Source organism: Pinus tabuliformis, chromosome 3_1 (assembly GCF_031772625.1).
Source record: "Pinus tabuliformis cultivar Carrire ecotype Pingquan chromosome 3_1, CPIR1, whole genome shotgun sequence".
Classification (NCBI taxonomy): Eukaryota; Viridiplantae; Streptophyta; class Pinopsida; order Pinales; family Pinaceae; genus Pinus; species Pinus tabuliformis.
This window is the reverse complement of record NC_142301.1, coordinates 668952425-668965405: the sequence shown is the minus strand read 5'-3', so window position 1 is coordinate 668965405 and position 12981 is coordinate 668952425.

The window sequence follows — 12981 nt, the reverse complement described above, 5'->3', positions numbered from 1 at the left end:
CAAGGAATTATCCCCTGTTATTCAGTAAACTCCTCAATATGGATTACGCATTTCCGGTAGGTCCTTCTCTGACTGCATGCATGACATGTACAACTTGTAATAGTTTACAACTGATAATACGCTACCCTTCATCTCCAAGATGAAATTGGTAACTCAAATTCTCTACACGCCAAAATTATTTTGGGTTAATTGATTAGTTAACTAGATGATCACATAGTTGAAATAAGTTACCCACCCACAACTTGACTTCAACTAGTTCATCTAAGAGAGAACTATTTACACCGATAATAACTGAAATAGATTGCTACAAAATAGAAATCAATCATGTAGAACTAAACTCAAATTTCTTCAACTTGACTTTACTAAGTTAAACGAGTGAAAGATCCATGTCACCTGAGATAACATCCTCCAAGTGTTTTTCTATAATTGAAATTCAAATTTTATTCTAGTCTGACTAAGGAAAAGTAAAAAAACTAATTTATTGTTGCATTTTCAACACTCCCGCTCAACAAGAGAGGGATTATCATATACCCCAGTCATGCTTCTATGGAACTCTAATTTTCCTCTTGACAAGGCCTTTGTCAAAATATCTACATCTTGTTCCTTTGTCAAAATGTACTGCAACAACATAATGCACCTCTGCACACAATCTCGTAGATGGTGATAACATATGTCTATATGCCTGGAAAGAATAATAAATATTGGATTCTCAGAGAGTTTGATAGAACTCAGATTGTCATAGTAAATCACTATAGGATCCATCTTCTTACCAAATAACCCCACAAGGATATTTCTCATCCATATAGCCTCACATGTTGCTTGACTTCTAACCATGTACTCTACTTCTATTGAGATGAGTGCCACAAGTATCTCCTTCTGGTTGTACCAAGAAATTGTTATTGACCCAACATAGAAAATTCCTATTGAAGTGGTTTTCCGATATAATGGACTCCGTACCCAATCGGTATCTGTGAAGCCTTGAAAATTCACTATCTCTATTCATCTATACCAAATACCAAATCGACTAGTGCCTTTAAGGTATCTAAAAAATTCTTTAGTACCTTCCAATACAATTTGGTTGGACTAACCATGGCTTGGTTGAGTTGTTTAACTACATAACACATGTATGGTTGTGTGTTCACCAAATATATGATTGAACCCACAAGCTATGTGTAAATGGTAACCTTTAGTTACACACCTTAAGTGACATCCTATTTCCTCTAGTTACCTACTAAAGGACTATACATGGGTTTTATACTCTCCATGAAAAACTTCTCGAGGATCTTGTTGGAATACATTCCATGAGAGACAAATACTTCCCCATCTCCTTTCCATACTTCCAAACCATGGAAGTAATGCATCAGGCCCATGTCCTTCATCTTGAACTCTCTTACAAGATCCACCTTGTAATATATTATCTACTACTCATCATCATTAAGGATCAATTCATCGACATATAACACAATAATAAATAATTTACCTTCTACCATAATGTGATAAAGGTTTCCATGTCCTTTAGTTTTGGTTAAGCACAAACTAGTGAGATAATTTTCCATCTTAGTCTACTAAGCTCAAGGTGCATGTTTCAGCCCATACAATGCTCCCTTGAGTCTGCACACATGTGACTTTATGCTGAAATTCTCAAACCCCTTTGGTTGCTCAATATACACCTCTTCCTCAATAACTCCATTGAGAAATGTTGTCTTCACATCCATCTGGTGGATATTCAACCCCATCTAGGCTAATAGTTCTATAATTGACCTAACGGATAAGTATTATTCTACTAGAGCAAAGGCCTCCTCATTTTCATCTCCATCCACCTAAGATAACCTCTTGGCCACAAATTTGGCCTTGTGTTTCTCTATGCTTCCATCAGGTGCATGTTCTACCTCGTAAAACCATCTTGAACCAACCATAAATTTATCTATTAATCTTGGGAGCACTTCCCAAACATTGTTTCTATGAATGGAATTATATTCCTCTACCACAACATCAACCCATACTGGTTTCTCTACACCTTCCTTGAATGAGGATGGCTCTATCTCTATTATCTCACTCATGAGAGCCATATAGCTATTGTACCCATCTAGTGACCTCCTTTGCCTATGTTTTGATGTGGGTGCTCCCACATTATTTGTTAACTTGATTACAAAAGCTCCTTAACTTGATAATAAAATTCTACATAAATATCTTGAATCCACCCTAATCACTTCGAAATATGAAGTATTTATAGAAATAAAATTACAAAATATCTCATAACATTTTGAGAATTATTTTAGGAAATTAAAAATATCTTCAAGCATGAAGATAGAGCCAGATGGAAAATTGCTTTCTTGTTTTCCCTTTTATTAAGATTATGCTGGCTATTGTAGTTTGAATTTGGCTCTTTCAGTTGATTGATATCTATGTGCTAGAATCACTTTATGTCTTCAACTTAATGATACTATTTACTTGCTACACTTTGACCCTATTTTACCTATTTTACCTGGCTACCATATGGATTTACTACAGTAACTTTATAGTAAGTCTATTAATTTTACCCACCATTCATCTTCAGGTAAATTTACCTTCAGCATCTTTCGGTATATCTCATCAGCTTCAGTGTACTTCGAAAAATTCGGTTTATTTATGAACAGATTCTTTACTTCATGCTCTAGGAAGAATGCATTTTCCAGATTGTGATACAAAACCTTTCCTGTGGGTAAATCTTTTACCCCTAAGGTACTAGCTTGGTCCTTGTCTAGCTTGTTCAGTCTATCCACATAGTCCTCTTGCGTCACAAACTTCCCATGGATGACCATAGGACTGGGATGGCCTTTTTCCCTTAAAATTCCAAACTTTGCCATGAACCTATCAATATCTTCTCTAGATTGAACATAACTTTCCTTTTAGTAAGAACCTTCTTGATTTCTATGATGTTCCATATTCTATCTTATATGCCCAGTTCAACTAGTTGATAACTTTTCTTGCTTTTCAAGAGTTTTATCATTTGGTTGGCCTCCTTAGGCTGGTCCCCCAGATCTCCTCTTATCTTTTGAATGGCTTTGATGGCCACTTTCACTAGTTCAGTCTGCTAAAAAAATGTTTGTATTGATGGCAAAACATCATTGACAGAGTCAATGATGTTGGACCAGAGAATCTCCTTTATTTTTCGTAGTGGCCGTTGTAAAGTAAAGTCTTTTTCAAGGAATTTTATCCTTTCATGCATTCTTTGATTCTTTTAGGCTTCTTCTTTCTAATGTATCTGTGCAATCTTGCAGTCAGTTTCCAAGCTTGACAATTTTTCTTTAAGCCTTTTAAGCTTTGTAGCCTGGATAGTCATTTCTTCCATGGATTTCACTAATTCAGTTGTCTTCTCTGTAGATGCACCTCCACTTGTAGATGTACCTATGCTTGTCATGGTTGTAGCTAGTGGAAGTGTTGGTACTAAGGAAGTAGCAAATGTAGAAGGCATTGTTGTACAGATTGTGGGAATGACAGTCTGTGGAGTGGTATACAACTCACTCTGCTTATACTGAATTATGTTGTCTATCTCTTTCTCTGTTTATTTTAGTTGATCATTTAGCTTAAGGACAAACTCCATAAGCCCTTCCTGTTCCTTCTGATTTTCTTTTACTTTAGTTGTTTGTGGATGATGTAGATGAGGAATTTTGAGTTGTTTCTTCAAGGCAACTATGTCATCATTTTTATTTTTGATAAGCCTTTCTGCAGCCTTTACATCCTTGGGGTCATGCACCAACTCTATGACTACATAGTCTAAGGACTTTATCCTGGTATTCTTGGCCTGTGAAGAGGCCTTTTCTAGTTGGAGTTACGCTGACATATTATTCAACAAATTTTGTAGTTGATGTGCTGCAATGGCCTTGGTGGTCAATGTGGAATAGACCATTTCTGTGGTCTATTTATGCAATTCTATTTGGTTGATAAGATGTATATCCTTCTCTAGCACCTCAAAATCTGTCTTCAAGTAATTAGCTATATGCTTGGGCTATTGTGTGGTAGGGTTCATGAAAGTCATTTTCATATTACCTTCTTTTAAATCAGAGGCTAACATTAGCCTTTCTTGATTGATGGGAGCCATTTTGAGGTATTCTGCATAGCTCTGAGCCTTCAATCTTTCATTTCTGGCCTTTATTTATTTGTACTTCTCTCTAATGTCTTGGTCTTTGGCCAGTTGGAGCCCTGAAAGAGGATACTTCCACACTCTGTTGTCTTTCTAGCATTTGAGTATGTGTGGTGGAAGGTTCTTGTGTTCCTCAATAGGGAGTGGCCTGCCTACCTTCTACCCTTTCTGAACCTGTTGTCACAACTATTTCCTCTTTGAACTCTTGTTATGAAAAAGGATTTAACCTTTGCCTCTTGACATATGTCTATGCAGTAGGTCTACCAAAAGGAATGGCCTCCTCCATATCTCTTTTGGGATTATTCTCCTCATTTAGAGGAGTATGTAAAATATGAGGAGTACTCATAATTGGTTCTGGTTGTCTAGTTTGAGTCAGTTCTTCTGATATGTCTGTCTGCTCTAACTATTCTTGCTCTAGAAGTCCTTCTTTTGCTTATTGCTCACTGTGTTCTTGTGCTTCCCTCTAGTACAGGGATTCTCCTGGTACAAGTACAAAGAAACCTTCATCAAGTCTCCTTTCTAGATCAATCAACACAATGTCAACAACAACTTTTGTGTTATCTTTGTCTACTAAAGTGTTCTCCACCCATTCTAGTTGATTTGCATATTCTTCTAACTCAGGAATTCTATGGTGGATGTAGGGAGACAATAGTTTTTCATTTTTCTATTGCAAATGAAGTCAAAGGGATCATATTTCCATATGAAACTTTGTTTCAGTCGGAGCCTTTGAAGGATTTCATCTGATTCATTTCCACCTTCTCTATTGTTGCATACAAAGGGGCCTAACCAGTCTTTTATTCTAAGTTGAGATTTCTTCTTGGCCTTTACAAAATGACCTCATTTGAATTAATTATTTTCCTGTAGTACTCCAGGGCAAACAATGTCATGGGGAGGTATCTTGGTAGTTTGTATGGAGACAATTCACAACCATATATCCTGATTTCAGTGTGATTTTGGCATAAATAACAATCTCCCATTTTGTATTGTTTAGACAACTATAGGACCCTCCTGATATCTGCATTGATCCTAGGAGAGGACTTCCTAGCAACATGGTTGCCATTGGGTGCACAAAAAGATCTATGAAATCTACATAAGTATATGGAGAGTCATATTTGTGGACCAATGGGGTCTACAAGACTACTGATCTAGGGTTGCCTCTAGTATCAAGCTTTTGAAGTGTGATTGGAAATTTATCAGCCCAATAGTAGAGGAAAAGGTCGTACAAAATTGATGAGTACTTGAATACTCTTTCATTGTCCATCCTCATGAATTGATCATTCATCTTATTTGTAATGAATTTGGCATAATCAATCATGATGGAAGGGGGTTGTCTAGGAGTGTAAATTGACATGAAGGCTTTGATAATCTCATCAACATATTCACTGGTAGTACAACCCAAAATAATAGATATCATTGATATAATGTCTTGGTCCATCTTGGAAAAAATGGTCCACATGTATGGGGGAAGATCCTTTGGTATGTCTTTTTCTTCCATAATGAAGGTCTGGAATAATTGAGCAAGGTTGAAGGAGGTAGTTCTAGGGAATCTGTCAAGCAGGGCTCCAATGGAAATGAGGGTTAGGTTTTGACTGGGTTGCAACTGCAACATTTCATTGATAGACTAAATAATGATGGTGAATAACACAGTATGGTCGGGAGTCATCACTGCTCTTTGGCTGGGACTGTAGTTCATATCGAAATAGTGGACAATTTTAGGGAAGATATGGAATCTAGGGAATTGGTACTTGGGAAAATCTGATTCCTAAAGACCTATTTTGTCTACCTGGTTAAATATTGGTCTCTATATCTGCAGTATAATTTCAATGGGGATTTTTCAACAGTGGTGTCCTTAATTTGGAAGTATTTATCTCCGAAGGGGAGATGATCTAAATCCAGGTGGGGAGTGGTAATTGGCCAAACATTGTTTGCAACTGGAGTGGCCATTATTGGTTCTTGTGGATTCAAGAATGGGGAAAAAGGGTTTTCTATTAAATTAGGGGCAAATTGGTTCAATTCATATAGGTTTGGGGTTGTTGCGAAATTTTTCCACCTAATTACTTAATAATTCAAGCAATTGAGTAACAGGTTTTAGGAACGAGAAGGGGTTTCTTAGTGATTTTAGGTAAATACCTGGTTTTGGCTCTTAACGAGTTGATGGGTGACTATGCACGGTTTACAAGAGGTGTAGAATTAAGAGTGGATGGCAAGTTTTAGCAGCTTCTACAAGTTGGCAGTTGGATGTGGGTTGGTGGTTGCACGTAAACTATAGCTCGCATGGAAGTTTGAGTGTCTTTTTTTTTACGAAAAAACAAAAAACAATGAGTTTTTCAGTTTTGTTCGCAAGGTCAACTGAATTTGACGGGTACACGAGAAAAAGATATGCTTGACGTTTAGCGGAGGATGAGATTTTTTGTCATCTAGCAGGAGGCAGTAAGCGGGTTTTGATCGCACAAATTTTGGGCTGGGGTGGTTTTGAGGGGAAGCCGCTCAATGCCATTCATCGGGGGCCACGTAGAAGTGAAGCCAAAAGTGAAACCACCCATATGAAGCGCGTAAAGTTCGACATTCACAGGCCGCCCGATATGAGCATCAACTGCCCGATCAAAAGGGGAAAACCGCACAGTGATCAGGATAGGGTTTTGTTACTAGGTATAATGGAGGGGCCCGACGGATTTTTAAAAGTGTCAAGATTAAGTTAATCAGGGATTATGGTGTGGTTAGGGTGTCGGAGGTGATTTCATTGGTGGAGTTTGATTATTAATTAACCATAGATTGGTTGATTAATATCTTTTATCATGATAGGGTTTTTATTAATATAAGGGTTTTTATTTTATAACTATAAGAGAAGGGGTTTATTTCTTTTTGGGATTTAATATATATAAAGTTACAAATTAATATGATGCTGGTGGGGAATTAATAAAGAGCTAAGTATAATGTATTTTGTTTATTTTTTTGTTATTTGACATAACACATTATACTTAGCCTCGAAGCGTTCTTTTGGGTTTTGTGAAAAAATGTGGTTTTTCCACAGGGGTGATTACTTTTCTAAGGTTTTACCCTTAGAGAAAGGGGTTTACTAGGGGAAAATTACTTTTCCTTAGGAAAATTATGTTTTTCTTTAGGAAAAGGGATTTGTTGGGTGATATTAGTGAATTGAAGTGGGAAAGTGTTTATGAGAAGAATTTTAGTACTTTAGGACCTATAACTCATTGGGCCAAGGGTCCAGTCCATCCAGAGTCAGAGAAATGCTCTGAGCCCCTTTGACTTAAAATTTTACGTACTTAAGACCTATCTTGAAAATTAGTTAAGTGAACAAATGTACTGAATGAGGGAGGTTAATCAATTAACTTTGTGAACTTTGATACATGCTCAATTTTCATCCATACTTAGAACTTTAGTGATGAAGGTGAAAAAGATGCTCTTATCTAACAATCATCACAATTCTACAACCATCTTTCTACTTACCTACCTACTCATTCTACCATTTTTACTTCTCTTTATTAGGGTGGAGTTAAGCTGGAAAACCCTTTATCAAAACATCTTCTTTTCTTTTACAATATAAATCTATCTAAATCTAACCTTATTACATCCAAGGGCTTAGATTAAACAGTTGAGCTCCTTTTATTTACTCTACCTAATCTAATTATTTTCCAAGACTAAACAGTTTAGTCAGATTTTATTCTCTATCTATAAGCATGAAATTGAAAACATGAAATAGTCAAGTTTAAACATTTTAGCTATTCATGGATTATGGCAAGGGTAACAAGCTGCACACATCAATTATTCTACTTGAAAAAATAAATAGTAGTGGCATTTTGACTTGCACACTTTCATGGTCTTTTCTTCTCTTGGGGTTCATTTGTTTTTTTATCTTTATTAACCTTTTTTATTCTTTTGTCCTTTGATTTTTCTTTTAGGACATACCCTCTTTAAATTATTCTATTTTTTTTATTGTTTGAATATGGAAAGCATTTGCAAAAAGCAAAGGTATGTACATATTACAGATTTGATCTCATCCCTTCAGAAATTATGACTCCTATTGGTATAGGAACCTAACAACGGCTCCACTTGGGGATGGCATTTCTTGGTGAAATGTCAAGAACTAGTAGATCAATGGCCTTCTTAATAGTTGTGATTTAACTTCTTCAAGTTTTTCCTTTCCTTTACTGTATTATTTCTATTTATGACAGTGAAACTTTTGAGGTTTAGGGCCTTCTCTTCAGGCTCAATGGCCTTCTGAATAGTTATTATTTAACTTATGTAAGTTTTTCCTTTGCTTTATTGTATTATTGCTATTTATGGCAGTACAACTTTTGAGGCTTAGGGCCTTCTCTTCGGGCTTCAACTCCAAAAATTACCATCCAATAAAAACTTGAACTTTTAAAAATAGAATATGTATAAGTGATTAGTGAAATTAGTGACTAGGGTCTATGTAGTGCTTAAGCATTCAACCATTAACTAGTCCTCCTTCTACTTCTCCACCATCCAATTCTTTAAGGAAGAAAGCATTATTACCCCTGAAAGCAGAAATCACATAAGGGCCTTTCCATAGAAATTCAAACTTCCCATGTTTACCTTTATCCTCTCTTCTTGAGCCGCATTTTAAAAATTTATCTCCTAGATAGAAATCTTCTGCCTTAGTCCCCTTTTCAAAATATTTCTTGATTCTTTGCTGCACTATTTGGGATCTAATATATACTTCTTCCCTAGTCTACTGCAAGTGAATTGTTTGATTAATCCTCCTTTGAAAATTATTCGGCTCAATATACACTTCATGGAGCATTTCATCATTGGTATCCCCAAGGAAGATGGGAAAACAACCTCCATTCCACACACTAGCTAATAAGGGCTAGTACCAATGGATTTCTTCTTGGTCAGCCTATCTGCCCATAAGGCATTTAATAATTTCTTGTTCCAGGTTTTATTATTATGATCCAATAGTTTTTTGATGATATTCACTAAACTCTTGTTTGAAGACTCTACTAGTCCATTTCTTTGGGGATAGTTGGTTGTGGAATGACCTAGGGTTATACGATATTTCTTGCAGAAATCAATCATCCTCTTTGATTTGAAAGTTGTTGCATTGTTTGTGATGATTTTGGTTGGGCAAAAAAATATGGATAGAATGTTGGCCTCAAGGAAACCTATTATGACAGTATCAGTGGCCTGTGTGGAGGGTACGACTTCTATCCACTTTGTAAAATAATATGTAGCAGTCAAGATCCATCTATGTTGGTCAGAAGAGGGTGGGTGGATTTCACCAATGAAGTCAATACCCCACTGTTGAAATGGTCAGTTGTGGTTTTCCAATAAATATGTCCCCCACAGTAACCTACACAAAACTCTTATAATATTTTGTCATATTCTTCCTCTAACAAACAATTAAGAAGGATTCCTTCATGACTTTTCCAAAATAAAGCATTGTCAATTATGAAAAACTTCAAATATTTCATTTTTAAGAACCTACTTTTTGTCCTGGATAACTCAGGAGGAGCTTGAAGATTTTGTAGAACGTATATAATGCCAGCATACCATGGTTATTCTATGAAGGCTTGGCTGATTTGTGGAGTTGTCGTCTCCTCTTCATTATCCAATTCTATAATAAAATTAATGTCTAGGGCCTGACAGTTCGATTCAGCCATAAGTTTGGCTAAACCTTTGCCTTTAATCAATTTGGTAGGTTTAATTCCTAAATCATATTCTAATATTGTAGCTATCCATTTCCCTCTCTTCCCATCTTGACCATCCTATGTTAGGATGTCTTTGATTGCAACGTTGGGAACATAAGCTATTACATGTGAATATAGGATGTAAACTCTGAAATCTTTGTGGCTTTGACTAAATAAAAAGCTTACCTTTCCATTATATTGTACTTTAAAGGTGCATCTCTCAGGGCTTTGCTCAAGAAAGCTATAGGTTGTTCACAACCCTCATCATTCTTTTGCAGTAAGATTGCAAAAATTGTGTGTTCTGAAGTGAAAGACAATATGATGAAATCCCTATCAAACATTGGACTAATTAGGACCGGTTTCTATGTTAAGGCTTGTTTGATTTCTTCGAAAGGCCTTTCAAACTCAATTGTCCATTTAATAGTCGAATCTTTCTTTAACATATTCAATAATCTAATTAGTTCAACTAAGTTAGAAATAAATCTTCTCAAAAATTTTATTTTACCTAAAAAGGCTTGTAGTTATCTGATGCTCCTTGGATGTGGTATCTGTAAAATAGCTTCAGTCCTTGCAGGGTCTATCCAAATACCATCTTTAGAGATTATGTGGCCCAACAATTTTCCTTTTTTTCCCAATCCAAACAAGGACTTTTAAGGATTCAGAGAAATTCCATATTTCCTACACTTAGTGAAGACCTGCCTTAGATGATCGAGGTGTTGTGATTTGATTTAGAGAATACAGTGATATCATCTAGGTATATTACAAGAAAGTCATGGATTTCCTTAGCAAAGGTTATGTTCATTGCTCTTTGAAAGGTGCTCCCTACATTATTTATCCTGAAAGGCATCTTCACATACATGAAAGTTCCCTAAGGAGTGGTGAAAGCAGTCTTTGCTTGGTCATCTAGGTGGACTAAAATCTGGTTATAACCTGAGAACCAATTTAACAATGAGATTCTGCTTTAACCTACTACCATCTATAATATGTGAACCATTTTGGGAAGGGGATAGTTATATTTGAGTGAAACTTTATTGAGATTCCTAAGGTCAACACATAGTCTAATTTCTCCAGATTTCTTTTTGGTGAGTACTAAATTGGAAACCTAATCAGAGAATCTGATTGGTGCAATGATCTTGGCTTTGTACATTCTTTTGATTTCCTTTTCAATAGAAGCCAATAGAAGGGGATTAATCCTTCGAATATTTTTCCTAAAAGGTTTATGGTTTTCTTTCAAGGGGATGTTGTTTTGTATTATGTTGTTGTCATAGGACTTAAGGTCCTCATAACTCTAAGCAAAAACATCTTCGAATTCCTTTAGCAGTTCTATGTATTTCACTTTTCTATGAGGAGGTAAAGACTTTGACAGTTTTACAATTTTGGGATCTTCCTCTGAGCCTATGTTGCACTCCTCTATGTGAGATTTTAAGGGCTCCATTTTTGGATTTTTGGGGACATCGTTTAAATCAAACAAGTCCTCTAAAGGAGTTAATCCTTTGGGGAAAAATTTATCTTTAAGATTGATGATTTCAGAGTCTTCGTCAATTATCTCATCAATTTCAATTTTCTTTAGGTTTTGGATGTCTGATTTTTTAAACTTTCTGGGATGGAATTTATCCATCTTTTCATATTCTAATTTGTTAATTTCTATTTTATCAGTGTAATCAAGATCTAATTTTATTTCAGTATCTATGTTGCTATTTACAAATTCTTCATCTAAAGTTACAAAATTGTTTATTTTCTTATCATTATTGAATACTTGCCAGTTCTTTAAGTTGTCAAGGATAGCAAGTCTATGTCTAACCTCAACAGTGTACTAATGATTAGGTTGAAGAGGTAACTTGCAATTACTAGCAAACATAGCTAGGCTATGAGCTTGCATATTGTGTTTTCTTGGAATAACAACAAGCTTGGTTTCTAAAAAGGTATTTAGTATTTCTATAGCTGTTCCTCTGTAAAATCCTAACCTAGGATCTCTAGTCATATAAACAACATTGATTTGTTTTATAACCAACTCATAATCTCCCATAATAGAGACTCTTATGGCTCCTAAATTTTTGACTAATTTAAGACCTAAAGGAAGTGCTTCATACTAGGCCATGTTGTTAGTACATTTTAAGTTCAATTTGTAGGCATGTCCCTTTGAGTGACCATTTTCTAAGTTGTAATTCCATACTTATGCTCTTGCACCTAGTCTTTTTACTGACCCATCTAATTCAATATGCCAAAGAATTTCATGCTCGTAATTCTTACTATTCGGGGCAACACAATCTTCTTTGATTAAAGTATCTAGGTCGTCCTTATTATCTGAAATTTCTTGAATTTGGACAATTTGATTTTATTTTGCTACTTCAATTTCTTTTGGTTTTGAAATAATTTAATTTGAAGTATTTTCTTTATTTGTTTCAACATTATAAAGAATGAAACAATCGATGTGAGAATGCATTGAATATATAGGAAACTTTTGAGGCCTTCCCTGGCTACTCACGACATACTTCATCAGAGTTTTTCTATATAGTTTTTTAGGATGTTGAAAGACTAATATGGTAGCATAAAACATGTCAAGTTGAAGATATCCTTGGAGTTTAGCACCCCACGATCTAGACAACAACATGGCATATTTAGGTGGTATATCAGCAACAATTATGTCCATATGAATGATCTTAGCAGGGTATTGCACTAGGGAAACACACAGGTCTTTTATATGTCCTAGGCACTTAACTTGGCTTGAATCAATTGAAAACAAGTCCCTGTAAGGTCTAGTGATATCCAAGTTAAGCTTCTCCATAATAGATTTAGGCGTTAGATTGTGTGAAGCCCCAGAGTCTAGCATAACATTGTGTAGGATTTTATCATGAATGTTAAGGCTAACATAGAAGGGTGGCATACCTCCTTTCACTGGTTTCCCATTAACATCAGGACCAAAAATTAACTCAGGCTAATCATCAAATAAGTTCACAGAGTCTTCATTCTCAACAAATTTTAAAGATTTAAGTTTTGAGATTTGTAAGTTTCATGTATAATCAGTTCTATTAAAGGAGCTGAGATTTTTAGTTTGGCGACCTCTACTCCCAAATTGAAAGGCAAAGGGGATTTCTTTGTTTGAATATTTGGAACTTTAACAACAGGGTTTGGAGTAGTTTCTTCTTCTTTTTCAGTGTTTGGAGTCTTTTTGACAAGGTTTTCTAATAC